The 18904-nt window shown below is 38.1% G+C and overlaps 1 protein-coding gene across 1 annotated transcript in view; it reads left to right on the top strand.

The window, feature by feature from the left end:
- dpr2 (defective proboscis extension response 2) overlaps positions 1-18904 on the top strand; it is a 90605-nt gene that overhangs the window by 8548 nt on the left and 63153 nt on the right. The window lies entirely within an intron of this gene.

The raw sequence follows: 18904 nt of genomic DNA, 5'->3' as shown, positions 1-18904 counted from the left end.
GCATTGCATTCAAATACATTTCCAACGCTTAAGATTCCAAAGTATCTCAAAGATGCAAAAGTATCTTTTAGCTGCCATTAGGTTCAATGTATCTGAAAGATACCATAGTATCTTTTAGGTTGAAATTCCATTCAATACAACTCGCATTTCTGTAATAAATGCAGCTTAAGAATTTTCATTGTGAACTCGATTTATTAACTTGTCTTTGGATGTTTAAGTATGAAAATTAAATGAAGATCAATTTGAAATATTAATTTTAAGTTATAGTTAGTTATGGAAATTGCGAACTTAATACTTAGCTTTAAATCTTCTTTGAGTATAAATCCCATTTAAATGTAGATTAAATCGAGAAGTCAAAACGGGACTAAAATCTTAATCGTAAAGAAAATCCGTTCGTCTTTCACATAGTTATCAGAATTTGAAATCTATTCAAGGCATTTCGTAAGATTATTTCGTATTATTATATTTTATGATAATTCCAGCTTCCAGAATTTTGAGATCCTCTTAGGCTCTCATACTTAAGGCTCTTAGACAAGCACTATAAAAGAATAATAATCAGAGTTTGCAGCTTTTGGGCTTACAATTTGGCTTTGTTAATGGATTTTCGTCCCGAGCTCACATTATATCAAATCAAATATGAATGACGGGCACATTTCACATTTCAGATGGGTGTCAATGGCACAACACTTACGCCGTGGGGCAAAAACTTTCTTTATATGAAATCAGGCATTCACTTTGCTTATCATATCAGCCAGAGAGACAGACAGGCAGACAGACAGAGAGAGAGAGAGAGAGAGAGAGAGCAGGCCAAAAGTGCAGGCTCATGCGAGGCTCAGACTGAACAAGAATAATATGAACAATATTGTGTTATCATGGCTAAATGTAATGCAATGTACATTTTTCTACTATATTAAGCTGTGTACATTGTAATGAAGTTGAGCCTGTCGAGGGAGGGAGGGGGCGGAGGCGAGGGCAGGGGTCCGGGGGGTTGGTTTTTTGCTAAATCAAATATAATTCATACGCAGCGTTGGACGCTTTGTTAATTTATGGCCAAGTTTTTGCTGCCAGCCGTTTAATGCAGTAAACGGCTAAATCAATTATGGACTGAAGGCAAAGAAAGCAGAAAGGCAAGTGAGAGTGCTCCGTCGGGTGTGCACGACTATGAGTTACCCTGTGCACAGCCTCGAAACTTCTTCTAGACGTACATAAAGAAAATAGAGTATCAAATGCTACCCGGCTCTGTGGGATTATGAAAGCAACAGGTTCTAGCTTAAGAAATACGTTATAAAAATGGAAGGAGATATTCAAAGATACACTCTCATAGACGGACAGACGAAGATATAGACGGACCTGACTAGATCAACTCGGCTTTAGATGCTGAGATGCCTTAAAGAATTGCAGATGCTTTCCTCTGCCTGTTGCATACGATTGCACATAAACATTATACCCCTTAAACCCATATTAAACGCGTACAGGGTATAAAAAGAGAGGCAGAAAAATAGCGAAAGCGAAAGTAAATAAGTAGGCAAAAGAATAAAATCTACTTAGCACATGTAGGACCTTAATTAAATCATGTTACAGGCAGGCAGGCAGGCATCCCGGCCAGGCCAAGCTGAGCTAGAGAACAGAACCTGCGTCCTTCATGTCCGTGGCATCAGCATAACTCAACCTTCTGGTTGGGGGCTGCGGTGGGCGGTGGGCGGTGGGTGTGGCTTTGGTTGTGGCTGTGGCTGTGGCATTGGCGGCTTTAACGCTCCAAGAGCCAAAGCCGACGCGCGACAAGGACTCGCTTTTATGATTATTATCATTATTACTACAGTACGCACTCGTTGTTGTTGTACTCACTCTCAAACTCATTCCCATTCTGGTTCTCATTCTGGTTCTCGTTCCCATCTCTGTTTCTCGTTGGCAATTGTTGTTGCAGCTCGTTGTGCGCTTATTGTTATGTTCCACAATTTGCCAGGCGCTAAAATACAACAAAAAATTGTACATAAAAAATAAAAGGAAACTCCAAGTACAACAAAAATCTGACGGCAAGTGTCGAACACGTGCCCCCCACCCCCTCTCAGACACACACCCAAAACCGCCTTGGAAAATACTTTTTTAAACAAACAACAAAAACAACATGGAGCAACAAAAAAATTTATATACAAATCTGAAATGTGTCCCAAGTCTTTAATTCAACTCGCGGCTTAATTGAATTTTTATTATTTTTGCAATTCTGCGACAATTGTTTTGCATTCTTGTTGGCTTCGCTCAATATAAAAAAATGTAAAAATGTAAAAATGTCAAGCACATAAAATAAAAAACAAACTTAAATTTGTAGTAAATGTTTTTGCTCATTTAGTTAAATTTTTTTTGTTCGCCGTCAATTTGTTTTTATTTGTATGCTGCATTTCGCTTAGAATTTTTATAGAGCATCACGTTGCCAGCAAGTTTTCAGTTTGTCGGAAAAACTGTTTGGACTCGATTGAGGCAAATCAAATTACTGCTTAAAATGCAAGGAAATTCTCTTAGTCTATAAGAGAAAGAGAGGGAGAGGGGGAGAGAGGGAGAGAGAGAGCCTTGTGCTTATTATTCATCCTTTGGTCCTTCTGTTGGGTTTTCCTCTCGCTCTTTTCCTGCAAATTTAAAAATAACTTGTCTGCGAGTCCCAAATAAAATTGTGATAAATATTTCGATTAATTTCCAAAATTATGGCACATTTTTGCCCATTTAAACTCTTAAATTTTTAGAACGCAACGAAAAAGATTGCAAAGTATCCTTTAAAATGTTTATTATTTTATATTAAACTGTTTGATAAGAGATAGAAAGCTGAAATTTTGACTGTAATTACCTCATGTGATGAAGGTGCACGTTAAGACGGAGTTTCGGAAAATGTGTAAATCATTTCAGACGTGTTTCATACTTTTCGCAGAATCCAAGCTTCTACGAATCTTTAAGATTGCATACATATGTATGCCTACATACATGTAAAAACTTGCATGCATGCATGTTTGTAGATATGCATGCTTGTATATATATGTATGCATGCAAAAATGCATACATACATACATATGGACATAAATACATACACACATGCATACATACATACACACATACATACATATGTACATACTTTCATATGTACATACATTCATATGTACATACATACTTACGTACATACATACATATGTACATACATACATATGTACATACATACATATGTACATATATACATGTGTACATACATGCATATGTATATATGTACATACATGCATATGTATATATGTACATACATACATACATGCATGCATACATACATACATACATACATACATACATACATACATACATACATACCTACATACCTGCATACCTGCATACCTACATACCTACATACCTACATACCTACATACCTACATACCTACATACCTCTGAGCTCATCACCAACCCACTTGTCAGGCACTTACTAGAAGTGCATCAAAAACTGCCGGGCCTACCTGAATTCATGAGAATCGAGGAGGAGAGCCCTTGGTAGAAATTCGTTTTATTTAAATTTGCAGCACAGCGACAAATAAGCTTGGTCTGCGTTTGGTATTAGAAATCAAACATGCATGCATACATATGTTCATATATGCATGCATACACTTACACACACACACGCCCACACACACACACACACACACATGCATATGTACAATACATATATTGCTAGTATATTTATATTTTTATAATGGCATTATGGATGGTTTAACGTTGGGTTCAGACCAAAAAAAAAGTATAATTCGGGACTCGACTACTTTAAGTCACATCACAGGGTATTTACTAGTCGAGCGCTTATTACTATATATATTTTTTAACTTGCCTTCTAAATATTTTTTGCACTTAAAAGTCTTAAATATTGCCATACCTTCAACAATTTGTGTTGGCATACTGAGCACAAAGTTTGGGGATCGAACTGCCGTGTAAGAAAATCTTTTATTTTTAATCTAATAGAATATCATTATGTTCGAGAGTAAATGTATTCATAGACATTCATTAACCTTTCGTATTGCGCATTAAGTCAACAAATAAGTTAATTAAATTTTTATGCACGTCGCAAAATGTTGAAGAACTTTATTTATGTCTGCGTCTGATGTCCGCGAGCCTTGAACTCGGAGCACAGGTTGCACAACCTCTCGGGGCAAGTCAGAGCAGGGGGGAGTGTGGGTTGGGGGTAAGGATTTCGCTAGAATCCTGAATGCTGGCTGTCATATTAATTTACAGTTGTCGCGAGCAGAAAGAATGCCAAGGCTGCGGCGGCTGCTGTTAAAGCCGCTGTTAAATTTGACATCTGTGTTGTTTGAGCATCTGTTTGTGGCACGGTTGCCATAGACATGCTGCCACAAGGGTTATCTGCTTCATGGCAAGACACTCAGACGAAACCGCACACACGCACTCGGATAGCTGCAAGTATTACTTGAGATGCGTGTAAATTTGAAGCAGCCAGAGCTCGGCAAATTCCCTTAGCACAAATCCTGCGAAAGTTTTCCACTCAAAGAAGTAGCTACAACACATTTTTATGCGCTGATTTATTTCGAAGCTCGCCCCGTTGCATATTGTTAACATTTTTATGGCCATGAGTTGAAATTAACTTGTTGACTGAAACTAAATTTTATACACAAATGTGCATAAATCACTTTTCGGGGGCAGCCTCCAACCACTTGAGCATTACGTATACGCAGCGTGTTGTTAATTTTTATGCTGCTTTAAGTAGCTGACATATTTTATATAGCCAGATAGAAAATAAAGGGAGACAGAGCCGCGCATCGCGCTTGACTTAACTAATTTAAAGGCGACTAATTTGCCCGAATGCGGTTTACGCTTGGCCAACTTTCACATTGGCATTGAATTGAAAGTGATGTTTGACTTGCAGTTGAAGTGCGCACTCGAAAGAGATTTAAAATTGTGCTAAATAAAATGTAGTTGAATTCAAATTGAACCTGACTTGAAAGCTGTTCTGCGAAAATGTTTGAAGGTCAGTTGATATTGAAAAGGCAGCACAACTGATGTGATATATTTACATATATAAGTATATATTATATTTTCAGTGAAAGTATGGGTAGTTTGAAAAAGTAGCATATTGTAGGTTTACATTAGTCTGGAAGTTAATCCAACTAATTGCAATTGAATTGAAAGCTACCTTAGAACGTGAAAGTAGGGATATCTGCGGCACGCCGAAGATTTAACACCCTTGTAGATATTTGCATAAGAATTTTACAGCTATAAAATTTTGACCTATAGGCTATTTCACATGAATTTGGACCAAACATAATGTTGCCAGATTTAGATGCCAAAATGATTAAGAGGCCAAATCATGAACAAAAAGATAAACCTCGTAAAAATCGGATGAGATTTGACCGAATTATGGGAGTGGGAAATTTCGACCTATATCTATATAGGATAATAGCCTTGGCCTTGGCCTTGGCCGTGGCACGTTTAAAATAAATTCTCTCAATGAATTTTGAAAATGAGTTTCAAGCCGATCGGACGGTAAACAAAAAACGTTCGTTACAACCGTTATCCGCGATTTTTCCACGCATGCGGGTGGAAGTTCCCAAAACCACGTCTCAACGAGCACCTTTATGACATAAGGTAACTTCGGTATGGGCTGTGGGTTGTTTAACAATCAGTCAGTCGGTCCGAACAAGCAGCTTAATATATAGAGTCAAGGATCGGAGACGTCTTCTTCTATGCCTTCCACATTTCATGAGGAATATATCATACCCTATAGAAATAACTTAAAGCACAAATATGCGATAAAGGATCAACAAGAAATTTAAATTGAGCCAAAAACCGAAGACGTCTTTTTAGGAATGTCACCTCCTAAACGTTACACACTTGATGACAGCACTAAACTACCCCACTGTGAGGGTATCAAAATAAGGAAATGGCAACTGCAATAGAAATCTATAGCATGTGGCATATAAATCAAGATTAAGTTTGTGCACAAATTAAAGTTGATGAAATCAATGTTAAATTGAATTCATGCAGATCTTGAGTTCAATTTGAACGTTTATTTAATTGCCAAGTCTCTTAAAATGTTTATATAAATAAAGAAAAACACGTTACAGTTTAATTTTTATATGAAAGCTGTCGACATTGAGAGAGTGTTTGTTGAAGCTGCAAAATGCATTGCAACAGGATGCTCGACTTGCGCTTGAGTTGGTGTTGGAAGCCCGTTTGCACTTTGACTCGGTCAATACCTTTTGGCTCCAGACCGAGCGCAGATATATATACATGTATATATGTATATACACATATTGACACTCTTGTCAGCTGGCAGCTTGATGAGAGCAAGGTCTTTGCCAAAGAGCTGCCAGCATATATGGCGCGTATGTGGCACTTAACCAGGCGCTGCTGTTTGTCACCAGGAGGCAAAAAACCGAGAAACAGAGAAACAGCTGCCAGTTGAAAAGTCAACAACAATGCAGTCCCGCTGACAAGAACTCGACTGCTCCAGTCACATTCCATATATAAAGCCGTTCTCTCCGTGTGTGTGCACTTCGGGCTAAGTCGCCTGGCCAAGTCGCCAGGCACTGACAATGTGCCACGCCTAGCGATGCGCAGCGTTGCGTAAATGAACTCAAACTTTAGCTCAGATGCGCTACCAAGCGGCCGGAAGAAGAGCGGGCGGCTCTGGGCTGAGGGGGAAAGGGGTGGGGAGGGGAGGGTGGTTGAACAGGAAAACAAGATCGTAAAATAATTTTATTACCCGCCAGCCTGGCCGCACAATTAAACTTACGAAAAGGCTCCCCTCCCCCCCTTCCCTTCTCCCCCGCACGGCACGAGTTCAGCGACTTTTGCTGGCAAATTTTTAAATTATATGAAAAAAAAAATGGATATATCCGACTAGCAGATACCCTGCGCTGTTTCTTTGCCTCAACTTATAACTTAACCAAAATACTTTTGATTTTCCGGTTGGATCGTACGGACATTTTCAGGAATTTATGATGGTATATTTTTTATTTATTTAGGAAGGAGAACTTATCTAGAAGGGGGTAATATTCCCTATCTGTGTATACCATTCCAGAATGCACTTATCTAAATTAGTTTAGGCTTTTTTAAGCTGCGATAGATGTTGAATATCGATATATATCGATTTTGTGGGCATGGAAGATGTTATCGGACTAATAATCGTGTTTTAGCATATAGATAGGCAGACAGACGAACAGCTCATCAGCTGATATATATACCTAAAGGATATATATACTTAAAGGACTCTAAATCACCTATCTACCCACTTCCAATTTGGTGCAGGGTATGCACATTAAACGGCTGGCAAAATAAAACACGAATGCAAAAACGTGCGCGGCCATTTGTCGTGGCAATTAAAAAGTTTAGATTATTTTGTAACAATATAATGGGGGCGGCGCGGTGGTGGTGGGCGTGGCCATAATATCGACTTGATGACAAGGTAAAAGCTGGCGCATTTCCCAAAAGCCGCGCAATTCATAAATTGCATAAAAATGACTCGAGTCGAGTCCATTGAGCGAGGCCCATTAAAACCGGAAGCCGTTGAGTGTTGGCCAAAAAAGGGTTATATCAAAATTTTAATGATATTTAATTCTTATTAATGAAGACAAAGTGCCCGGCAGCTGGCTCAGTTCGCAGAGTTGGCCCAGCTGCCAGAGCCTGAACAATTTCAAACCACGATGCGGCCAATTAAAATTGCACCAAAATTAATGAGCTAACTAACGTGGCTTAAATTGTCATTATTGTTGCTGCCGTCGCTGCCGTCGCTGCTTCTGATGAAGTTTTTGTTTTCGTACACAAAGCGCTCAATCATTGGAAAAATTGTAAATCTGCTGTTAAAGTGCTTTTACTATTAAAATGGCTGATCATTAAAATTATATGCTATATATAAATATTTATATATATTTTTATGTCCGACGCAAATGTATGTTGAAGGCAGAGAGAGACATATCCGGCTTCCTTAACTATATAGTAAATATTCTTGTGGAGCCTCCGGATGAATGAATAAAGACTATAAGAGCTGGAAAGAAAGAATATATTCTGAATACTCTATTCACCTTATGAATACAGCAAAAGTAGAGCCCATTTAAGCAATTAGGCTCTTCTCCTAGTTTCAGGAAATAAAAAGTTTATTTATTCGATTATTAGGCGACCTTAAGGTCTTATAAGAGCTGGAAAGTTGAAGCTGTCGTGTGATATACACAGATTTCGAATACTCTTATGAACAGAATACCTTATGAATACATCAAAAGCAAAGCTCCTTTAAATTTCTCTACTTATCAATATTATTCAGTTTAATAAGCATTTCTAAGCAATTAGAATGTTCGTGTTTCAGAAAATAGTTTGTTTATTCGATTATGAGGCGATCTTAAGAGACTGTCGTACGATATACGCCGACATAGAATACTCTATTTACTATATGAATATCTCAAAAGTAAAGCTCATTCAAAGTGCTCGACTTATATCATAAAATTTACATTTCTAAGCAATTAATCTCTTCTCATAGTTTCAAGAAATTATTATTCGATTATGAGGCGACCTTAAGGACCGATTAACACAGACTTAGAATACTCTATTAAATTTATGAATACCTCAAAATTAAAGCTCATTCGAAGTGCTCGACTTATCAATATAATATACATTTCTAAGCAATAACGCTCTTCTCCAGGAAATAGTTTATTTATTCGATTATGAGGCGACCTTAAGGACTTATAAGAGCTTGAAAGGTGAGACTTTCGAATACTCTATTCACTTTATGAATACCCTAGAAGTAAAGCCCTTAAAAACTGCCTGACTTATCAATACAATTTAGTTTAATTTCCATTTCTAAGCAATTAGGCTCTTCTCCTAGTTTCCGCAAATAAAGAGCTCATTTATTCGATTATAGTTTATTTCTTTTCGCTGCGTCAGTAAAATATCTATGTATTACTCGACTATTTTTTTCTTACATGTCTCGCACATGGTCGTTACATATAATTGCACAACTTTTAACCCTTTTTCGACCCGTTATTTGGGCACAGGATATAGGAGTCCTGGAAGGCGGCGTATGAAAATTGTGCCAGCCCGTTGACTCTGTCTGGGGGCACAGCAGCTCGGCTGATAAAGCCAATGGACGCTGTTTGGGACACTTTTTCGGGGCTGTCGCAATTTAATAAACATAAATTTCATTTAAACAATACAAAACAAGAGCAACAACAATTGCATGTGTGTGTGTGTGTGTGTGTGTGTGTGTGTGTACTATGCATATGGGCACGTAATTTAACTTCATATTGTTGCTCACATTTTGGGCTGGTCCAACTTTTTGTCGCCAGCACGTCCTGGCCCAGGACTCGGCCCAGGACGCGCCAGTTAAGAGACTTTGGCGAGACGCGCTCCGCTCTGTGTGTGTGTGTGTGTGTGTGTGTGTGTGCGTGTGGGGACCCGTTAAAAGGATATAAGGAAATCATATAAATACAAGCTCATAAAAATCATGGCAGCATGTCCTTTGCCTGTTCCTACACACAGACACACACAAACACAGACACAGACAAACACAGCGGTTATTGTCCTTTCCATATGCTGGCCTACTCTTTTCCATTTATACTTATATTTTATTTCATAAATGTTCGCTGGGCTTTTTGCTCTTCTACTATTTTTATTGTTTTTTTTTTTTATTCTTCCGGCCGGGGTGTTATGAATTGTTTTACATATACTTTAAATATGCGGCATATGTTTTTGGCGGTCGCCGCTTTGAATATTTACATGCATTTCCCGTACATTCTGCGGCAGTTTCATTGTCTGCCACAAATTACTTTTGCACTGCGTCAGCTGCCTTCGAATGCGACCAAGTTCGCGGCAATTACCCGAGTCAGGACACAAAGAGTTCAGTTGCACCTTTAAGGTGACAAAATTAAACAGCAAAATCAGCTTACAGAATTGTAAGAAACATTCTCTTTAAGGTAAAAATAAGTTTAAGTTAAATAAGTCACATTAATAAAGTAAATATATTAAAGCATTTTTATTTTGAGATAAAAATCGTTTATAATTAGTGTGAAAGACTGCTGCTACTTTGACTTTGGCTGAGTTCAGACACAGAACAAGGCTGAAGCATTCAAATAATTTAAACACGGACCAGTCCTGTGATTTACAAGCAAAAGTTGGCGGAACATCCTTCTTTCATTTTGCCAACGAAAATGCGAGTTGTAGTTGGACCTAAGGCCAAATATGCCTTTCTTCATTTCTTTTATTATGGCAAAGTTTACATTGTTTGTAATTTATTTTATTTTCAGAAAATAATGAGGCAAAAATATACAACTTCCTTTTCCACATTCATAAGTCCCGGCTTGAGCCCGGTCAAATAAGCCTTTAATTTCTTTTATTGTGTCAAAGTTTACATTATTTGTACTTTATTTTATTTTCGCAAAACAAATGTGTCAAAAATGCAAAGCTTCGCTTTCTACTTTTCCGGGTTTTGAAACTTGTTTCGACCCAAAATGCACGTCACAAGCTGAAAAAAGAATTCTTGCTTAACAACTTCGGCGCTTATAGTCCGATCTTTATAAAATTTGACAAGGCTTTAATATGTTCAACAACCAAAACCTTCGTTGCCTTTTTACATTTCTTTTATACTAACATTATTTTTGTGATTTTTTCAAATTTAAAACTTCGTTTTCCACATTCAACCTCAACACAAAATTCTGGTAAAAGAATTCCTGCTTAACTTTCGGCGTTTATAGTCCGATTTTAATAAAATTTGCAAGGCTTAAATATGTTATACAAATGTGAGTACATATCAAAACCGAAGTCTAACTCCGATTCTGGAGAAACGGGGTGAGGTATCGCAATTATATAAAATCTATATACATTGTACCAAGTTTTCTTAAAACCAAGACAGACATTATAAATATAGGAAATATATAGAAAATGTCAAAAATGTGTTACGAGCAAATATATGAACAAAGAAAGTCAACAAAAAAAAACAAAATAAAAAATGAACAAAAGAAAATGATTAATTGTGTGTCTTGCGACTCGGCACGCGTCCAGTTATTTGTTATGAGAAAAAGACAAAGAAATGGTTAATAAACATTGGCACAACAAATCGATTAATCGCTAAGAAAATCCTCTTCCGACCAAGCGACGGATATATTGCGTTTGGGCAAAGCCTCCTCTTCCACAGGAATCGGCGGAGCCTTTGCCAATATTCGGAGTTTTCTGTGCGGCAATGGGTCGCCAAAAAGTATGCTATTCATTTTGAGCAATGTTTGGATGGGATTTCCGATCGGCCCCGTTGAAATGCGCTGCACCAGCTCACATTTTTTCGCCAGGTTGCCGATTTGTTGCCACACGCGTTTATCAAAGTCTTCATCGGGCGGGCATTTGGGCGTGGCAGCAGCTTGTTTGGATCTTGCAGCCGCAGCTGCATTGTGTAGATTCAAGCTAATGCAGCGGGTCACGACCTTGGCCAAATTCCTGGGCGTTTCCTCCACCTGCGTATGCCGACGATTGATCTTCTGGGGCTGACGCTCTCGTAACCCGATGCGCGAACCTTTGCGCACCTGGACGGCATCGTAGGGCTTGTCGTGCCAGTTGACCATGTAGAACTTGTGGAACCAGTTGGCGAACTCGTAATGGCCACGCCCATATTGCAGCTTGCGCACGGGTATCTCTTTGTTCAGACCGAGATTGGTGAAACTGTTGCGCAGTATGCGATAATTCGCTTCGAATTCGCGCTGCAGATCGCAGTAGAAGTGCACCTTGGCGATGGGCACGTCCTTCGGAAAGAGCCTGTGCATTAATTGGCAATAGATTGCGCCAGTGCACAGCTCCTGCAGCTCCTTGACATCCGCATCCAAGGCATCGTTTACCCAGGAAATCAACGCACGCACCGACAGCATGTCGCGCTTCATGAGGCAAACATTTTTGGCACGTCTGTGCGACATCCCGTATCCGGCACTGTTCATTTTAATAAAATATTCCATTATCTTTCTTTGGTGAGAATTAAGCTTAATTTCGAGTAACAAAATCAATTTCTTACTGAAAAAAATAACAAAAACAAAGAACGATTTCTCAAAATAACTACAAACTAAAAAAAAAAACGTTTTCAGTCTTCTCTGTGGGAGATACAAATTTAAAGTGAATGACTAAGAAAAGTTTTAACACATCTGAGCTACAAAAAGTTCTCGGCCTGCTCTGTGAGAGATACAAATTTGGAGTTAAGGAGTACAATGAGTGTGGGGAAGAAAGTCTTCTTTGAAAAGAAAGAGAGCAAAGCTCAAATAAACAAGAATGTTTTCAATCTTTACAGTTAAAGCTGGAAACTGAATCAACATCAATATACATTGATTGTATTGATTGGTTGATTGATTGACTGATTGACTGATTGATTGACTGACTGACTGCACAGCATATACCATGAGCTATGAAATTAATTCGATGTATTCAACTAGCTCACAAAGGCACCTTTACACAAATTCCGCCTTTAAAGGTGGAAAATTTGTGGAAATGGGTTGTATGAATTTATTTTCTGATCAGCATTTCATTGTTTAAAGAAGCATTTCACACTTTTCAGAAAATTGGGGAGTGTAAGAGTGGAAAATTGATGGAAATAGGTCTAATAAATATTCTCTGATCGAATTTCTACTTATTTTCTAAGCTCATGGTACAAATTTATTGGAGACGCATTTCACACGTTTCGGAAATTCTCCACGGGTGGTGAAAAATTAGTGTAAGGGTGGAAATCGTTTGTATACATTTATTCTCTGATCGCCTTCTCAGTCATTTTCTAAGGGCTTGGTAAAAATTCTTTAGAGACGCATTTCACACTTTTCGAAAATTCAGTACGAGTGGTAAGGTGAGATCAAGAAACGCAAGCTCAATTATCGTAAGATCAATTTAAAATTTGATAGTTATTTATTTTTAAAGATCCACGTTAAATACCTCCAGCAGAAAATGGGTGATAAAGTGAAGGCTGGCTGCGCTAAGACTTAGACTTGAGCCGATTAAAGCCTGATGCTGCCTGCTTAAATTAAGGCACTTCACTTAACCATAATTAACCAAATTAAGATGAACTTTTCCACTTTGAACAATATTTACCATGTTTTTCCACCTTTAAAATATGAACCATGCTTTTTAATTGCATAAACAAATCAAAAGTTTGCTTAAAAACTTTCATTGAAATTTGTTTATGTGGAATTAGTTTGATACGAATTAATTTAAATGATGTTTGTCACTAGAATTTGTGAGTTAATAAAACATTTAAGCAATTACCAGACATTCGTGTAATTGGATTACTTTATTTTGTGGAGGTCACTTTTGGTCGAATCCGAAAAAATATGCAAAGCACAGCACAAAAATATGAAAGGAAATGCAATCAAAATTTTTGGGGGAAATGGACACGTGTGCTACAAGAATAAATGGGAAATGCACATGCGGCAGCTCTGAGGATAACTGTGTTACGATTGGATGTACGAATGTGTGCGTGCGTGTGTGCGTGCGTGTGCGTGTGTGTGCGTGTGTGTGTGTGCTGTGGCAGATGTTGCCTCCTTTGGGTAATGCGGCACGTGCTTCTTTGGCAGCTGCGCCGCAAAGTATGCAAACATTTTTAATTAGTTGAGGAAAAGCTGGGGTTAAATATGCACGCATATTACGCATACGCAGCATTGCACGCCGATAATTTGTTAATTGAGTTTGAATTACAATTTGATTTTGTGTTTATTGTGCGGTGAGCGACAAACAGGGGAGGGCGAGGAGAGGGGTTGGGTGAGAGAGAGAAGGGAGGGAGGGAGCAACTGGCTTGGGCTGGCTGCTAAATCAACCACATCGATGTGATTTATGCCAAAATGCGTTTTCAATGATGTTGGCGAAAAAGCAAAAACAAATATCGTTAGAAAAGTTACGCTTCAATGTACAAATAATGATTAGGGTTAGGGTCAGAGGGGGTTGGATAGGAACAGGGGGGGGGGGGGGGCGCCGTGGTTATGTGTGCGCTCAACTGAAATAATAGTAAGTCATAAATTTTGCGCGCTGCGACTAAATTTAATTTTAGCTTAGCCGCAGCCGCAGTCCCAACTTCCCAATCACCGTTCGTAAACTTTTCTCTTGTTTTATGTTTTTATTTTTTGCTATGTTTTTGTTTTTGCTTTTGTTCTTTTTTTACCCCCATTTGTAGGTAAGAGCGAGAAATGTTGCTTGTTGTTGTTGCTGTTGTTGTTGTTGTGTGTGTTTTATGTGCGGCAAGCATAATCTGTAACAAATCTTTCGTCTGCAAAAACATTAGCCTTACGACGCATAAAAGCTGACACACATATGCTATACAAACACACACACACACACATACACACACATATATAGAAAACTGCAGGCCAGCCAAAGCAAAGCAAATACATGTGCACATAAATAAATATGTGAATAAAGTGTTGCGAGGGTCGTGCGTGAGTTACTGCTGATCATTTGCTGTATAAATAGAAGAATTTGACTGATTGACTGACTGACTGATTGACTGAATGAATGATTGATTGATTGATGATCAACGTGCACCCTAAGCCGTCGGATCTTGGTAGCTGAAATTTATTGAATGTTTTGGAAAATACGAACTGAGAATGTTACTCAAAGCTTTTATGTAAAATACGCAAAATAAAGCAGCCAACTGAGCGGGCTATGAGTAAAGTCGCTGGCTCAAATTCAGAAACAATTTTTAGTTATTAGAATTTTTTTTTTAATATTGCGAACATAATGTCCTGAGCTTAAATGTTCCGGCTCTTAGTCAGTAGCAACTTTTAGTTATGCTTCTTAGTTTAATTTTGCAAAACTAACGTCTAGAGAAAGGTCGCTGGCTCAAATTCAGAAACAAGTTATTATTTTTTTTTATTGAGTTTGCCTATGAGCCGTGAGCCGTGAGCCTATGAGAAAGGTTGCTCAAATTCAGAAACAGTTTTAACTTATTACGTTTTTGCAAAAGTGACTTTCTGAGACTATGAGAAAGGTCGCTGGCTCGAATTCAGCTACACTTAATAATTATTATTAAAGTTGTTATCTTAAGGAAACAAAGAATGAAATAAAAAAAAAATATAATCTTCGGGTAGCGTGAATTTCTTCAGGAGTTGAGGGTTTGAACCCACGTGAACTTTAAAATTCTTGTTTATTAAATCACAACCTAAACACAATCTTAAATAGAACAACAAGACAGATGGAAAATGCTCAGGCAGCGTTAACACAATCGACCAGCCCTTAAAAAGTCACTGATAATAGAATCCTGTTAGAGTTCGTATCTAGGCCATACAATGTTGGCCTATTCCAAGGCAATCATTGTTGATAAGCCACAAATGCCGTGTAAATGTCAAGTTGTGTACCGACCCTCGTATGTCAATGCGAAAATAAGCGCAACACAAACAAAATGCTCTGGTGCTTATATAATTTTTGGGGCTGGCGAGAGACAGAGAGAGAGAGGGAGAGAGGGAGAGGAGCAGCGTGTAAGCTACAAAGCCTTTTTGTTAGATTTATTTCCGTTTTCGCCACTTTTGTTTGCAACTTTTTCTGTGATTTTTTGCTGTTGTTGTTGTTGTTGCTGCTTGTTTGTTTGTTTGTTTGTTCGGCTGTTTGTTGGTTCGTTTGTAGTTTGATATGTAATGCTATGCATTGCCTCTGGGATCTCGAACGGGGTCCCGACATTTCTATATGCATGCGGGCAATGTTCGAGTTGTTGGCGCTTCATGAAGTATTCAATTTTTTATTGGCAACTTTGCGTTGCGATTGTCGCCGACTGTGTAAATGGATGCGACTGAATAAATAAATTAAAATTGAGTTTTGTTGAAACTTTTCAGTCGCCGAAAAAGAAGCTAGGGAATAGTTAAAAATGCGAGAAAGATGTGATGAGAAACAAATGCAAAGCATGAGAAAGCAATGGAAAGGGGCAGAGATAAGAGTTAAGGTAAGACAGATAATACCATGTCTATAAAAGGTGTAAGTTATTTAGAGATTGCGAGCAGGTGATGAAAGAAAAACGTGGGTAAAGCGTAATAAATCGAAATATAGAAATGATTGTCAAGGGAACAATTATATAAAGTTTCCAATTGAACAGCAATAGAATATGCTTTTTTTCAGAGAGGCGGAAATAATATAACCTAGCTGACATATATTTCTCTGCCGTCAAAAAAAGAAGATTTCTCCTTTTTTATTTTTTTCATTAGTTTTGCCAAGAATCGCCCATCAATATCGGCTATAACAGAACAGTTAGAGTAAATATAGAAGCCACGACTTGTCAAATGGAAAAAGTAAAAGTTTCTAAACTTTAGAAAATCTTTACAAAATTAAAGTTTTCTTCAGAAAACACTCTTCTAATTAGAAAACCTGCAGCTAAGCTAAACATTTTTAGAGAATATTTCTTAAAATAGCGAAAATTCTTATTTTTATGGTTAATTTGGCAGATTGTAACCAAAACTGATTACCGATTATTTCTGTTTGAGCTGGCAGAAGAAAAACAAAAAAACTTTGTCTAGCGCAACTTTCCGCAGATAGTTTCAATGACAACCACATGATATATGAACCAACGGCAGCAATTGGAGAGCTCTTAGCAAAGTTTCATCAAGATAGCCTCAAAGAGAGAGAGAGAGAGACAGAGAGAGAGACAGAGAAAGGCGAGACTTAGTGACAGGCAGACGTCTACTAATTATTTGCAGCATAAATTTAATGGTCAAGTGCCAGTTCGAGTCCAGACCCAAGGAATAAAGTTATATTTGTCTTGATGAAAAATAACACTCAACGCGTAATAAACGAATTTAATAATTAATTTTTTTTGTGCTGTTTCTGCAGTTTCTTAGTGCTCACAATTTACTTGAAATTTACACCCGAACTTTTCTACTCGTAAATCCACGCCTTCATTCCGCAATATTACAGCATAATTAAGCTGCACTCGCTGCTGCTGCTGCTGCCTCTGCTGCTGCCTCTGCTGCTATTTGCAGAACACATGACCTTACCCTAAAAAACAGAGCATAAAAAAATAATGCTTGCGTAAGTGCTGTAGTCGACCAGAGAATACCCTAACAAAATTAATAACTTTAACAATAAATATGTCAAATATTAAAGAGATTTAGCTGGTTCAGTTTTTCTTCTTATTTTGTTGAATCAGATGATATACGAGAGTACTTTATATATTTTGGATATTATTTATTTAGATAGATAATAATACGTTTAACGATATGTTTGTTAAATGTTAAAGAGCTTTAGCTGGGTTAGTTTTTCTACTCTCTTTTGTTGAATCAAATGATATTCGAGAGTATTTTATATATTTTAGATATTATTTATTTAGATTTAGATAACTCGCGGGATAAAGCGCTCGTAAAGACAAGAATTTATTTCAAGCAACAATAAATATGTTCAATTAAAAAAAAAAAACTGTTGAATGTACACCTTGTAAATAACGAAGTTGTCTGCTGCGCAACTTTGTACATTTTATGGCTATAGGGTATAAAAATGGCTCCAAGTGGTAATTAAAAATTCGCTTGCCAGCCAAAAGTCGCAGCGAAAAAAATTAAAAAAATAGATTGTTATTATGCCGTAGTGCTGCTATGTCAAGACGAGCACTAATAAGCTACACACACACACACACACACACACACACACATGAACGTAACTAGCGCACATTGCGTTGCACATTACGTATACGCAACGTTTTACAAATGAAGCTGCCAGAGCTGCCGAGAGTCAGATGAGAAGCGCGATAAAATGAGCAAAGCGAGCAAGTAAGACAGATATATAAAACAACACCACACATACACACACATATATTAACAAGCTGACTGTCAACGATATTGCTTGCACACACGCACACACACACACACACACACACACACATGAGCAGAGAGTAAAACTCGTATAAACTAACAGAAACTTCTGCTCCCGTGATTGTTGCCAGCTGATAAACAAGGGGTGTGAGGGGGGAGTGGGGGTGACAGGAAGCGTAGAGTAGTTCTCTTCGTTGTGTGAGACAACAATTTCGCTAAATTACAAACAATGCTTATTTGTTGTTTATCTGTGTAAAGTATCTCTCTGCTCTAATACTCTCTCTCCCCCTCTCTCCCCCTTCCCCTTTCCACTCTCTGGGGGCAGGTGACGCTGGCTGGCGTAATTGAGTTGATAAAACGCTCGGGCGCATTGTTGTAATTTGGGTAATGCATGCAAAGTTAATTACCTTGGGGAAACTTGGTAATTAGAAATGTGATTGAACGCGCCCTCCCTCCCGTTGACACCAGTCGCCCAACCCTATTCCAACCCCATTCCACACACACTTTGCAACACTGTGCTCTGGCAAGTGCGCGGCATAAATCAACACGGCACCTGACATGGCCTGACTGTCAGCTACTGTAGTCATTCGTAATTTTTCTATTTGACAAATCGTTGGGGCGTCTAAAACACATTAGGTACAATTATTATTTTGCCGCCTCCGACTTTGCAGACATTTTCAATTAGCAGCCAAAAAGTTGTCTAAACCGTTGACATTTGTACATTGTCAGGACATTAGCCCAACCGTTTCAATTCCATCGCAATTCGCAATCGTAAATTGAATTTCAATCAACGAAACTTTGCAGACTACAATAATGTATTTTGTTTATCGGGGGCGTGTCTAGCCAGCGCATAAAGAACCTGCTGCTGCAGTATTGCTAACATTTATTGGTATCCAGCCAAGAAGCTATACACAAAAGAAATGACTTCAGTTGGCCATAAACTGGAAGACTTATATATCAAATATTTGTACTCATAAGACGGCGGGCAAATATACATAGCTAACAAATTGATTTTCGCAAAGGCAATCGCAGCCCCCATTATAAAGCCATATTTCTCGAATATTAAAACATATTTTAAATAATAAGAATCTGGAGCTAAACTCTTGAGATACTTGTCATATTTATCTTTCGTTTAATGGGTTAAGGGGTAT

Source organism: Drosophila montana, unplaced genomic scaffold (assembly GCF_035044405.1).
Source record: "Drosophila montana isolate Dmon_TW-CO22-7 unplaced genomic scaffold, ASM3504440v1 contig_2192_1, whole genome shotgun sequence".
NCBI lineage: Eukaryota > Metazoa > Arthropoda > Insecta > Diptera > Drosophilidae > Drosophila > Drosophila montana.
Note: the sequence above shows the minus strand (reverse complement) of the source record. Positions and strands in the feature narration are given on the sequence as shown.